We start from the raw sequence: 13,306 nt of genomic DNA, 5'->3' as shown, positions 1-13,306 counted from the left end.
GAAGAACACTCTCTCAACTTCCTTCTCTCACTTGATCTTCAAACCACCATAACTTTTGATCTAGAGCTCCGATTGCCGCTCCGTTTGCGGCCACGCGTTCACCGCGGAGAGCTCTACAAAACCCATACAATCAATCTTGAGGTAAGCCACGTTTTACTGTTCGAAATTCCAGCCCTTGATTTCGAGTTTCATGAGCAAAAATGTTGAGATTTTGGGTTCTTTGATGTTATAGGACCCAACTCTCTTGAAGGAGAAGGTTAATATTGTCTCCTTGGACCTTGGGTGTGGTAAGATTCTCAACCCTAGTGTGATTTTGTTGTTCTATGATGTTTGGGTTTTGAGATGTTGTGTATGAGTATGATGGTTGTGGCTTAGGTTGTGTATGTGTGGGTATTGGAGCTTGATTGGTGACTTTGAAAAGCTTGGAAAGGGTTTGGTGGTGAAAAATCTGTTCTTGGAGGTGTTGAGGCCTTGAGAGCTTGTGGATAAGTGGTTTGGAAGTGCTCCGGGGGAGCTTGGGAAAATCGGCTAAGGTATGGTTTTGGTTTCCCGTATCTAATATGTAATGTGGTAGGAAATACTTAGGCTAGAGACCCTAAGATAGGCATTGAATTGTTGGTGTTGTTGGATGGTTGAAATATATGATGTGTTCATATATGTGATTATGAATATTGATGCCTTGATTGTGTGAAATATGAGAAATGCATGTTGTGATATATGCTTGATGGATGATTGATGTTGAATTGATGGGTGGTATCATGTTGATGGTGAGTATGATGTTGATTATGTATAATGATGGTTAATTGAAAATGGTATTATTGGAAATTTGGAATGAGGAAGGATGTATGACATGATATTGTGTTTGTCCTTTAGCCATTTGATTGAGAAGTGTTAAAATGGTTGGATGTGGTTTTGGAAACCTTGGTAAAGTGTCAATGTGTGAGTTGAGGATGGCTTGTTGTTGATTTTGGTACATTTTGAATGATTTCAAAGAGAAGGGTTGAAATTGGCATGTTTGATTGATTTTGAAAAGAGTTGAAAGTGGCTTGTTTTGAAAATGGCACCTTGTGGTTTTGTATGAAAACATGGTTTTTGGGCATACTTTGACGAGACATAACTTGGACTACGGATCTCTGATTTGTGCCAAATCTGTTTAGAAATGAAATTGGATCCGGGATGTCCATGCCGTTCGAAGAACGGGTGAAAAACGATTTAAAATGAGGAAGTTATGTCCGTCGGAAGATTGGGGTTTGAATCTGTAAATTCTGCAGCTTTTAACTTAGAAAATTTTTAGCAGAATGACCCCTCGCGCGTAGGCGCACTTGGTGCGTACGCGCCGTTCTTCGAGAAAGCGCCATCCACGCGTGCGCATGGAGTGCGCGTACGCGTGGACCTATTTTCATCCCAAAGTTGATTTTTGAGTTTTAAAAGCCAAATTTCATACTTCTAAGCCTCCGATCTCACCACTTATGTCTTAAATCATTATGATATGCCTAGCATGAGAAAAAGGGCTAGTGAATGTGGTAACTTGCGAGTGAAGCAAGGGAAAAATGAATGATCATTGAGGATCAAAGATGATTTTGTGAGATGCGGAGAATGGCGGTGGAAGTGCTTGTTGTGCCATGGGCCGAAGGGCCGTAATTGTTAATGAATTGGCTGGTTATGGATTTAACCGTGAGCCGGATGGCTAGATTATTGCCGTGTTACGGCGGAGCCATGTTTATGGCCAAGTATAAATGCATATATGATGTTGATTGAATTGTGAAGGTTTGCACTTCCACCATTGGAGATGAGGGTTTCCCTGGGTAGTAGCAATGGCTAGCCACCATGTGCTCCAGGTTGAGACTCGAAGCTCTTTTGACCCTATGTCGTAAGTGTGGCCGGGCACTGTGAAAGGCCCGGATGAGCTCGCCCCCATAAATATTCACCAGTGATGGTGATGGATAAATATTCACCAGTGAGGGTGATGGATATGGATCATGATTATGATCAAGTTTATGATGAGTATAACTCGAGTTGGGGATGCACGACAGAGGGACAGTCCAATGGCTAGCTACCAGGACTTGTCGGGTTGGCTCTATAACCGACAGATGATATCATCAGCCACTAGGGACAGGCATGCATCATAAGCATACTACATGAATTGTTTGAGATTGCCTATTTGACTGCATATTACTTGCTAATTGCCTAAATGCCTTATTTGTTCCTATTTGTAAATCTCTTGTCTGATATAACTGTGTTTGCTATATTATACTCCTGCTGGTTGTTGGGAGGTCTGAAGGAATTGGAAAGGGAAGTATTAGTTAGACTGAAGAATCTTTAGTCAGTTGCCACTTACGGTTTAGCTTGTTTATAAGCTTTGATATTATCTGAAGGAAGTTCTAGGATTGCCTTCGGCTTTCCTCTATTATTATGTATTATATATGTGGAAGCTGTTACCGTGCTGGGGACCTCTGGTTCTCACCCATGCGGATTTTGTGGTTTTCAGATGCAGGACGCGAGGCTTCTCGTTGAGGCATGCTGGAGACTTCTGGATTAGCGAAGATCCTTTGTTCTCGGGACTCTGTTTTGGGTTATATATCTTGTTTAGATACTTTTATCTCCATTAAATAATACAAACTGTGACGACTCCTTCTAGAGGGGATTTTTGGAGAATAGGTTTTCTGTATTTGTGTCCCTTTGGGTTTTCCTTGGGGTTTTCCTTATTTTATTATATGTATATATTGCTATGCTCGAACCGGTTACCTTCGCAGCCGGATTTTGAGTCTTGATATTCCTGTTTTTGATACTCTTTATATATATGATCTTGCGTTAGCTTATCCTTTTCTCGTTACGTTATCGATCGGAGTGTTGCGCGTTCGAGTTACGGTTTTTGTTTACCCCTTTTTCTACAAAGGCTCCTAGTTATAATCAATTATTCATACTACTATACGTACTAAATTTTTGTTTTAGAGGTCGTAATACCTTGCCATCTCTGTCTTATGACTTAAGCATAAGACTCTGTATGATAGGGTGTTACATTATGGTATCAGAGCAGTTCGTTCCTGTAGAGCCTGAGGGATGGACTGACTATGCTTCTGTGCATTCTCTGTATGTGTGTTATGTGCTGTTAGTATATCTACTTGATATAGTTAGCATAAACGTTCATGAGCATGCATTTGGGACTTTGAAGCACTAAACTTTCGATATTGAGACTGATCAACTTAATATCGATTGTTTGATGTGTATAGGAACCAGATGGCACCTCGTGGACGCGGTAGAGGCCGTGGGAGAGGTCGTACTAATACTCGTGCGCCGGAGACTAACCCTAATGACCCGGTGAACTTTATGACTGCGTTGGAGAATATGGCTGCTGCTATGCAAGCCACTGCTGAGGCTCTTGGTCAACAGATGAACAACCATGGTAATGACGGAGGTGGAGTTCAGGACCCGATGACACTGGCAAACTTTTTGAAGGTTAATCCACCTAAGTTCAAGGGAACTACTAGCCCGACTGAGGCCGATACATGGTTTCAGGCTATAGAGCGAGCACTGCAAGCACAAGTGGTACCTGAAGGACAGCGTGTCGAGTTCGCTACCTATATGCTCATAGGTGAAGCGTCGCATTGGTGGCAAGGTATCCGTCGTCTTCTGCAGCAGGGTGATGATTATATCACCTGGGATGTCTTCCAAGAGGAGTTCTATAAGAAGTACTTTCCGACTTCTGCTAGGACGGCCAAGGAGCTTGAATTGTTGCAGCTGAAGCAGGGTACTATGTCCGTATCTGAGTATACTGACAAGTTTGAGGAGCTGTTCAGATTCTCTCGTATGTGTCAAGGGACTCCGGTGGAATATGAGGAATGGAAGTGTGTTAAGTACGAAGGAGGACTCCGGAGTGATATTTTCGGTTCGGTGGGGCCAATGGAGATTAGAACTTTCTCCGAGTTGGTGAACAAGTGTAGGGTTGCTAAAGAGTGTGTGAAGAGGGAAGCCGCTGAGAAAGGAAGTCACAAAGGATCATTTCCACAGAACCGAGGGAAGAGCTTTGCACCTAGAGGTCCGTCTTTCAAGAGGGGAGGTTCTTTTAGGAGGCCTAACAACAACTACTCCCAAGGGAAAAGGTTTGGGAAGCAGCCTCAGAATGATCAAACTTGTACTAGGTGTGGGAGTCACCATCCGGGAGTACCATGCAAGGCCGGATGGGGTTTGTGCTACAATTGTGGAAAGGCGGGGCATAAAGCCGCAAGTTGTCCAGAGAAGCAAAAGCAAGGTGCTGGGAAAGCACAACAGACTGGTCGGGTGTTCACCACCTCAGCTGTGGGTGCAGAAGGATCTGAGACACTCATTCGAGGTAACTGTGAAATGGCTGGTCAAACTTTAAATGCTTTATTTGATTCGGGAGCATCGCATTCATTTATTGCATTTGAGAAAGCCCATGAGTTAGGATTGAAGATCGTAACCTTAGGTTATGACCTAAAGGTACATAATGCTACCCATGAAGCCATGGTAACTAGGCTAGGATGCCCGAAAGTTTCGTTCAGGTTCAAGCAGCGTGATTTTGTCCATAATTTAATCTGCTTACCGATGATCGGTCTTGATCTTATCTTGGGATTGGACTGGTTATCTGAGAACCATGTCCTGCTTGATTGTTCTACAAAGTCGGTGTACTTTATGCCGGAAGATACAGAAGGGCCGGTCGTGGTGAATAATTATTACTTGAATTCGATGATGGTGAACTGTTCTGGAATCGAATGTCAGGGTATCCTGTTGTTAACCGCGGGTGTTTCGGGTGATGATCAAAGGTTGGATCAGATTCCGGTAGTGTGTGAGTTTCCGGAAGTGTTTCCCGATGATATTGAGGAATTTCCACCTAACCGAGAGGTCGAGTTTGCTATTGAATTGGTGCCTGGGGCGGGACCAATCTCAAGTGCTCCTTATAGGATGTCACCGTTAGAGATGGCCGAGCTAAAGTCTCAGTTAGAGGAATTGTTGGGTAAGAACTTTATCCGACCAAGTGTTTCCCCGTGGGGTGCTCCAGTGTTACTGGTAAAGAAGAAAGATGGAAGTATGCGGCTCTGTGTGGATTACAGGCAGCTGAACAAGGTCACCATAAAGAATAAGTACCCATTGCCGAGGATTGATGATCTCATGGATCAATTACAAGGAGCTGGGGTTTTCTCTAAGATTGATTTGCGATCCGGTTATCACCAGATAAGGGTGAGGGGTGAGGATATCCCTAAGACCGCTTTCAGGACTCATTATGGTCATTACGAGTACACTGTAATGTCCTTTGGGTTGACGAACGCTCCTGCAGTATTCATGGATTACATGAATAGAGTGTTCCGTCCGTTTCTGGATAAATTCGTGGTTGTCTTCATTGACGATATACTAATTTACTCCAAGACTGAAGAAGAGCATGCGAAACACTTGCGGACCGTGTTGCATATTTTAAAGGAGAAGAAACTCTATGCGAAACTGTCTAAGTGTGAGTTCTGGAAGAGTGAGGTGAAGTTTTTGGGTCACGTGGTGAGTAAGAAGGGAATAGCCGTAGATCCAACCAAGGTAGAAGCTGTGATGGATTGGAAGCAACCAACCACAGTAACTGAGATAAGGAGTTTTCTGGGTTTAGCTGGCTATTACCGAAGGTTCATCAAAGGCTTTTCGCAATTAGCTTTGCCGTTGACAAAGTTAACTCGCAAAGACACTCCGTTTGTTTGGACTCCTGAGTGCGAGGAGAGCTTTCAGACATTGAAGAAAAAGTTGACCACTGCACCTGTGTTAGTGTTACCTGAGCTGAACGAGCCTTTTGAGGTGTACTGTGATGCATCGTTAAAGGGCCTAGGGTGCGTGCTGATGCAGCATCATAATGTGGTGGCGTATGCCTCACGACAGTTGAGACCTCACGAAGTTAGTTATCCTACGCACGATTTGGAACTCGCTGTGGTTGTGTTTGCCTTGAAGGTGTGGAGGCATTATCTCTATGGGGTTAAGTTCCAAGTCTTCTCCGATCACCAGAGCTTGAAATACCTCTTTGATCAGAAAGAGCTTAATATGAGGCAAAGGAGGTGGATGGAATTGTTGAAAGACTATGACTTTGAGTTAAATTACCATCCTGGAAAGGCGAATATAGTGGCGGATGCGTTAAGTCGAAAGTCGTTATATGTGTCTTGGATGATGCTTCAAGAGGAGAAGTTGCTCAAGGGATTCGAAAGTCTAAAAATTGGTGCTCGAGAAGTATCTGGAACCTTGTGTTTGAGCCGATTAGAAATCTCGAGTGACTTTAAGTCCGAACTCCTAAAGGCTCATGAAAATGATGAAGCGTTATGGAAGGTGTTACCGGCTATCGAGCAAGGAAAACAGTGGAGAGTGTCGGAAGAAAAAGATGGGTTATGGAGATTCAAGGGTAGGATCATTGTGCCGGATGTTGGCACTTTGAGGCAAGATATCTTAAAGGAGGCACACAAAAGCGGATTCTCCATTCACCCGGGAAGTACTAAGATGTACCATGATTTAAAGGCGATGTTTTGGTGGCCGGGTATGAAGAATGATGTGGCGGAATATGTTTCAAAGTGCTTAACTTGTCAAAAGGTAAAGATTGAACATCAAAGACCTTCTGGGATGTTGCAACCCTTAGAGGTTCCGCAATGGAAGTGGGAAAGTATTGCAATGGACTTTGTGTCGGGATTGCCAAGGACTAGGACTGGTTTTGATGCTATCTGGGTGATCGTGGACCGACTGACGAAGTCAGCTCACTTTTTACCCGTTCGGATGACTTACACCCTTGAGGAGCTAGCTCGGTTATACATAAAGGAGATTGTGAGACTCCATGGTGTACCTGCTACTATAATCTCTGATAGAGATCCTCGTTTCACTTCGAGGTTCTGGGGTGCATTTCAGAAAGCTTTTGGAACCCGATTAAGCTTGAGTACAGCTTACCATCCTCAAACAGATGGTCAATCTGAGAGGACGATCCAAACACTAGAGGATATGTTGAGAGCTTGTGTTTTGGACCAACCGATGAGTTGGGATCGATATATGCCGTTAGTGGAGTTTGCATACAATAATAGTTACCATGCGAGCATCGGAATGGCTCCGTATGAGGCATTGTATGGGAGGAAATGTTAATCTCCACTATGTTGGTATGAAGCTGGAGAGAAAGGCTTGTTGGGGCCAGAAATGATAGCTGAAACCACTGAACAAGTCAAGAAAATCTGAGACAGGATGCTTACGGCGCAGAGTCGCCAAAAGAGTTACGCCGATCAGAGGCGGAAGCCCTTGGAATTTGAGGAAGGAGATCATGTTTTCCTGAAGGTTACTCCGACCACAGGAGTAGGTAGAGCGATTAAAGCAAAGAAGTTGAATCCTCGATACATTGGTCCATTTCAGATCCTGGAGAGGATTGGGCCGGTGGCGTATCGGGTGGCTCTACCACCTCATCTTTCGAACCTGCACGATGTGTTTCACGTGTCACAGCTTCGGAAGTACACTCCTGATGCTAGCCATGTGTTAGAACCTGAATCAGTTCAGTTAAGAGAAGATTTGACGCTTCCAGTGGCTCCAGTTAGAATTGACGATACTAGTATCAAACGGTTGCGTGGAAAAGAGGTTTCATTAGTCAAAGTGGCTTGGAGTCGAGGCGGTGTTGAGGAACACACTTGGGAACTTGAGTCGGAGATGCGAACGGATTATCCGCACTTATTCTCAGGTAATTGAATTTGAATTTGAATTTTGTGGGCAAAATTCCCAATTAGGTGGGTAGAATGTAAGATCCGGTTAATTAACGGCTAATTAACCCATAAATGAGAATTTATTCTAGAAAGCCAAAAATGTTATTTTTATGGCTTAATATGATAGAGGAAATTGAGACGAGAATTTCGGTACCAATTTTATAGAAATCGGACCAAGATTGGACCGAACGGGCCAAACCGGACCAACCGGACCCAAAGTGGGCCCTTGGCCCAACATAACTAAACCAAAACCCTAGTTTTCAGCACTCTCTCTCCTCACACAACACCAAAACACGCTGAAAATTGAGATGGAAGGGGGAAGAACACTCTCTCAACTTCCTTCTCTCACTTGATCTTCAAACCACCATAACTTTTGATCTAGAGCTCCGATTGCCGCTCCGTTTGCGGCCACGCGTTCATCGCAGAGAGCTCTACAAAACCCATACAATCAATCTTGAGGTAAGCCACGTTTTACTGTTCGAAATTCCAGCCCTTGATTTCGAGTTTCATGAGCAAAAATGTTGAGATTTTGGGTTCTTTGATGTTATAGGACCCAACTCTCTTGAAGGAGAAGGTTAATCTTGTCTCCTTGGACCTTGGGTGTGGTAAGATTCTCAACCCTAGTGTGATTTTGTTGTTCTATGATGTTTGGGTTTTGAGATGTTGTGTATGAGTATGATGGTTGTGGCTTAGGTTGTGTATGTGTGGGTATTGGAGCTTGATTGGTGACTTTGAAAAGCTTGGAAAGGGTTTGGTGGTGAAAAATCTGTTCTTGGAGGTGTTGAGGCCTTGAGAGCTTGTGGATAAGTGGTTTGGAAGTGCTCCGGGGGAGCTTGGGAAAATCGGCTAAGGTATGGTTTTGGTTTCCCGTATCTAATATGTAATGTGGTAGGAAATACTTAGGCTAGAGACCCTAAGATAGGCATTGAATTGTTGGTGTTGTTGGATGGTTGAAATATATGATGTGTTCATATATGTGATTATGAATATTGATGCCTTGATTGTGTGAAATATGAGAAATGCATGTTGTGATATATGCTTGATGGATGATTGATGTTGAATTGATGGGTGGTATCATGTTGATGGTGAGTATGATGTTGATTATGTATAATGATGGTTAATTGAAAATGGTATTATTGGAAATTTGGAATGAGGAAGGATGTATGACATGATATTGTGTTTGTCCTTTAGCCATTTGATTGAGAAGTGTTAAAATGGTTGGATGTGGTTTTGGAAACCTTGGTAAAGTGTCAATGTGTGAGTTGAGGATGGCTTGTTGTTGATTTTGGTACATTTTGAATGATTTCAAAGAGAAGGGTTGAAATTGGCATGTTTGATTGATTTTGAAAAGAGTTGAAAGTGGCTTGTTTTGAAAATGGCACCTTGTGGTTTTGTATGAAAACATGGTTTTTGGGCATACTTTGACGAGACATAACTTGGACTACGGATCTCTGATTTGTGCCAAATCTGTTTAGAAATGAAATTGGATCCGGGATGTCCATGCCGTTCGAAGAACGGGTGAAAAACGATTTAAAATGAGGAAGTTATGTCCGTCGGAAGATTGGGGTTTGAATCTGTAAATTCTGCAGCTTTTAACTTAGAAAATTTTTAGCAGAATGACCCCTCGCGCGTAGGCGCACTTGGTGCGTACGCGCCGTTCTTCGAGAAAGCGCCATCCACGCGTGCGCATGGAGTGCGCGTACGCGTGGACCTATTTTCATCCCAAAGTTGATTTTTGAGTTTTAAAAGCCAAATTTCATACTTCTAAGCCTCCGATCTCACCACTTATGTCTTAAATCATTATGATATGCCTAGCATGAGAAAAAGGGCTAGTGAATGTGGTAACTTGCGAGTGAAGCAAGGGAAAAATGAATGATCATTGAGGATCAAAGATGATTTTGTGAGATGCGGAGAATGGCGGTGGAAGTGCTTGTTGTGCCATGGGCCGAAGGGCCGTAATTGTTAATGAATTGGCTGGTTATGGATTTAACCGTGAGCCGGATGGCTAGATTATTGCCGTGTTACGGCGGAGCCATGTTTATGGCCAAGTATAAATGCATATATGATGTTGATTGAATTGTGAAGGTTTGCACTTCCACCATTGGAGATGAGGGTTTCCCTGGGTAGTAGCAATGGCTAGCCACCATGTGCTCCAGGTTGAGACTCGAAGCTCTTTTGACCCTATGTCGTAAGTGTGGCCGGGCACTGTGAAAGGCCCGGATGAGCTCGCCCCCATAAATATTCACCAGTGATGGTGATGGATAAATATTCACCAGTGAGGGTGATGGATATGGATCATGATTATGATCAAGTTTATGATGAGTATAACTCGAGTTGGGGATGCACGACAGAGGGACAGTCCAATGGCTAGCTACCAGGACTTGTCGGGTTGGCTCTATAACCGACAGATGATATCATCAGCCACTAGGGACAGGCATGCATCATAAGCATACTACATGAATTGTTTGAGATTGCCTATTTGACTGCATATTACTTGCTAATTGCCTAAATGCCTTATTTGTTCCTATTTGTAAATCTCTTGTCTGATATAACTGTGTTTGCTATATTATACTCCTGCTGGTTGTTGGGAGGTCTGAAGGAATTGGAAAGGGAAGTATTAGTTAGACTGAAGAATCTTTAGTCAGTTGCCACTTACGGTTTAGCTTGTTTATAAGCTTTGATATTATCTGAAGGAAGTTCTAGGATTGCCTTCGGCTTTCCTCTATTATTATGTATTATATATGTGGAAGCTGTTACCGTGCTGGGGACCTCTGGTTCTCACCCATGCGGATTTTGTGGTTTTCAGATGCAGGACGCGAGGCTTCTCGTTGAGGCATGCTGGAGACTTCTGGATTAGCGAAGATCCTTTGTTCTCGGGACTCTGTTTTGGGTTATATATCTTGTTTAGATACTTTTATCTCCATTAAATAATACAAACTGTGACGACTCCTTCTAGAGGGGATTTTTGGAGAATAGGTTTTCTGTATTTGTGTCCCTTTGGGTTTTCCTTGGGGTTTTCCTTATTTTATTATATGTATATATTGCTATGCTCGAACCGGTTACCTTCGCAGCCGGATTTTGAGTCTTGATATTCCTGTTTTTGATACTCTTTATATATATGATCTTGCGTTAGCTTATCCTTTTCTCGTTACGTTATCGATCGGAGTGTTGCGCGTTCGAGTTACGGTTTTTGTTTACCCCTTTTTCTACAAAGGCTCCTAGTTATAATCAATTATTCATACTACTATACGTACTAAATTTTTGTTTTAGAGGTCGTAATACCTTGCCATCTCTGTCTTATGACTTAAGCATAAGACTCTGTATGATAGGGTGTTACAGATGTTCTGATTTGGATTGAACTGAATTGAATTGAATGGAATGCACTCTTTGAATTCTAGATGCAGGTGTTTCGAATTTGATTATATATATACAATGTTCAAATTTGAATTTATGTAATGAAAAATATTCCGTTCATTTAGTACTATACAATTGTTTTACTTTAATAATGTGTTCGGTTAATTATGCAAACAGTTGTTCGAATTTGAATTTATGTAATGGACAATGTTCCGTTTATTTAGTACTATACAATGATTTTATTTTAATAATGTGTTCAGTTTATTATGCAGACCAGGTGTGTTGTAGATGAACAATTTGTCCCAAAGGTTGGTATGATTTTCAAAACATTAGAAGAAGTTAGAAAGTTCTACAAAAATTATTCCAAACTTGCCCATTTTTCGTTTGTGCATTTTGATAATATATGATTTATTTTGTCTTTTGCAGTTGAACCTTTTAGATGGTGGATCAGTGATTCAGTCAAGCTGTAGCCTTTACGATGCACATGATATGAATTATCCCAGAGTGGATTATAGGAGTTTCAGTTTTTATTAACATAAATTTCCATTCATATATGAGTAATTTTTGGTTCATTGAAATTATAGGAGGATTAATTTCTTATTGATGTTATTCTTTATTGAATAGTCACGTTTTTTTTTTTTGAAATTAGCTTTCTGAAATTTTTTATTGAATAGTCACTTCTTTATTTATTGAATAGTCACTTTATTCTGTTATGTCAAAGAGTTTAGCTATTTCTGAAACTGAATACTGTTACAAATATTTTTTTCAAATTAGCTTTTTGCAATAGTGATATATGCACTTTTTTGGTTCATCTGGTCTATTAATTTCGGTTCATTTATGTTTTTGGGCTTTTAATGTTTGATAAATATTCTGAATCCATTCACTTTAACCTAGAAAAAAATAGCAACCAGACTGTTCCAACAGATATATGCATTAACATTAGATTTTCAATAATATTTACATTAATATTCACATATATACATTAAAGAAGTATTGTGAGAGACATTCTTTTCCGGTATATGTGCCAATACACCGAATCCCATTTCTTCGATAATATCTTTCTTTTGTTGACTCATATTCTTGAACATCTACGCTATTGCTTTTATCTGGCATCTGAGATCGTGAGTTTTCTTCAAGGCTTTGAAATAGTATGTTATGATATATTTATAATACAAAATAGAGTTTATTTGAATAAAAGGTGATAAATATATTTAATGTGTATAGATTCTTAAGTTATAGTGCGGCTTCTACTTTTTTGTCACCATCATCTTTTTCATTTTTATTGTAGGGACAAAAAAATTTGGTCAATATTTCACTCAATACATCGACAAGCACAAGCATGCATATTTTAATCAAGTGAATCAAAATCACCAACTCCAATGAACTGAACTCCCATCATGTTTGAATAAAATGTGTTAAACATTCAATCAGTAAGAAAAATATTTCTGCATGCAAAAGAACTCAACTGAACTCATAACAATATGGTGAATCAAAATCAGCAACTCTAATGAACCGAACTCCATTCATGTTTTGAATAAAACGTGATAAACATTCAATCAATAAGAAAAATATTTCTGCATGCAAAAGAACTCAACTGAACACTTAACAATCAAGTGAATCTAAAGCAGTAACTCCAATGAACTAATCTCCATTCATGTTTTGAGTAAAACGTTATAAACATTCAATCAGAAAGAAAAATATTTATGCATGTAAAAGAACTCAACTGAACACACTAACAGTCAAGTGAATCTAAATCACTAACTCTAATGAATCGAACTATATATAATAGAAAGAAAATAACAACACATTTCCATTCGTATGCCCTAGTTACGCAAAAAAAAAAAATGGAATCAGAATAAGTCGATCTACTAAACGAAGCAACTCAATCCAACTAAACCTTAAATCCAACTAGGAGAAATGCGAGATTGCGAGATTTTAAATGAACAGTAATTTTTCTCATACCTTTCGCAGTCTCTGTTCTTGTTTTTGTTTGTTTTTCTTCTTCATTTCGAAATCTTCTCGCGATTCTTCAGTAAAAGCAGTTTCCACAAAGAATACGAACGAGCTTTGAGAGATTTTGAGAGAGATTTGAACTCCAGCAATGGTTTCGAGGGAGAAGAATGAATGTTATTTCATATTCAAGGCGCAAATGAATGTTAATGTTTTGGAAAATTTTGGCGCGTGTAATACTCGCTCATTTAATGAAATTAGATTTTTTTAGTGTTGGGCCAACTTAGATGGAAAAT

Source organism: Arachis ipaensis, chromosome B4 (genome assembly GCF_059453495.1).
Source record: "Arachis ipaensis isolate K30076 ecotype BB chromosome B4, ASM5945349v1, whole genome shotgun sequence".
Lineage (NCBI taxonomy): Eukaryota > Viridiplantae > Streptophyta > Magnoliopsida > Fabales > Fabaceae > Arachis > Arachis ipaensis.
Note: the sequence above shows the minus strand (reverse complement) of the source record.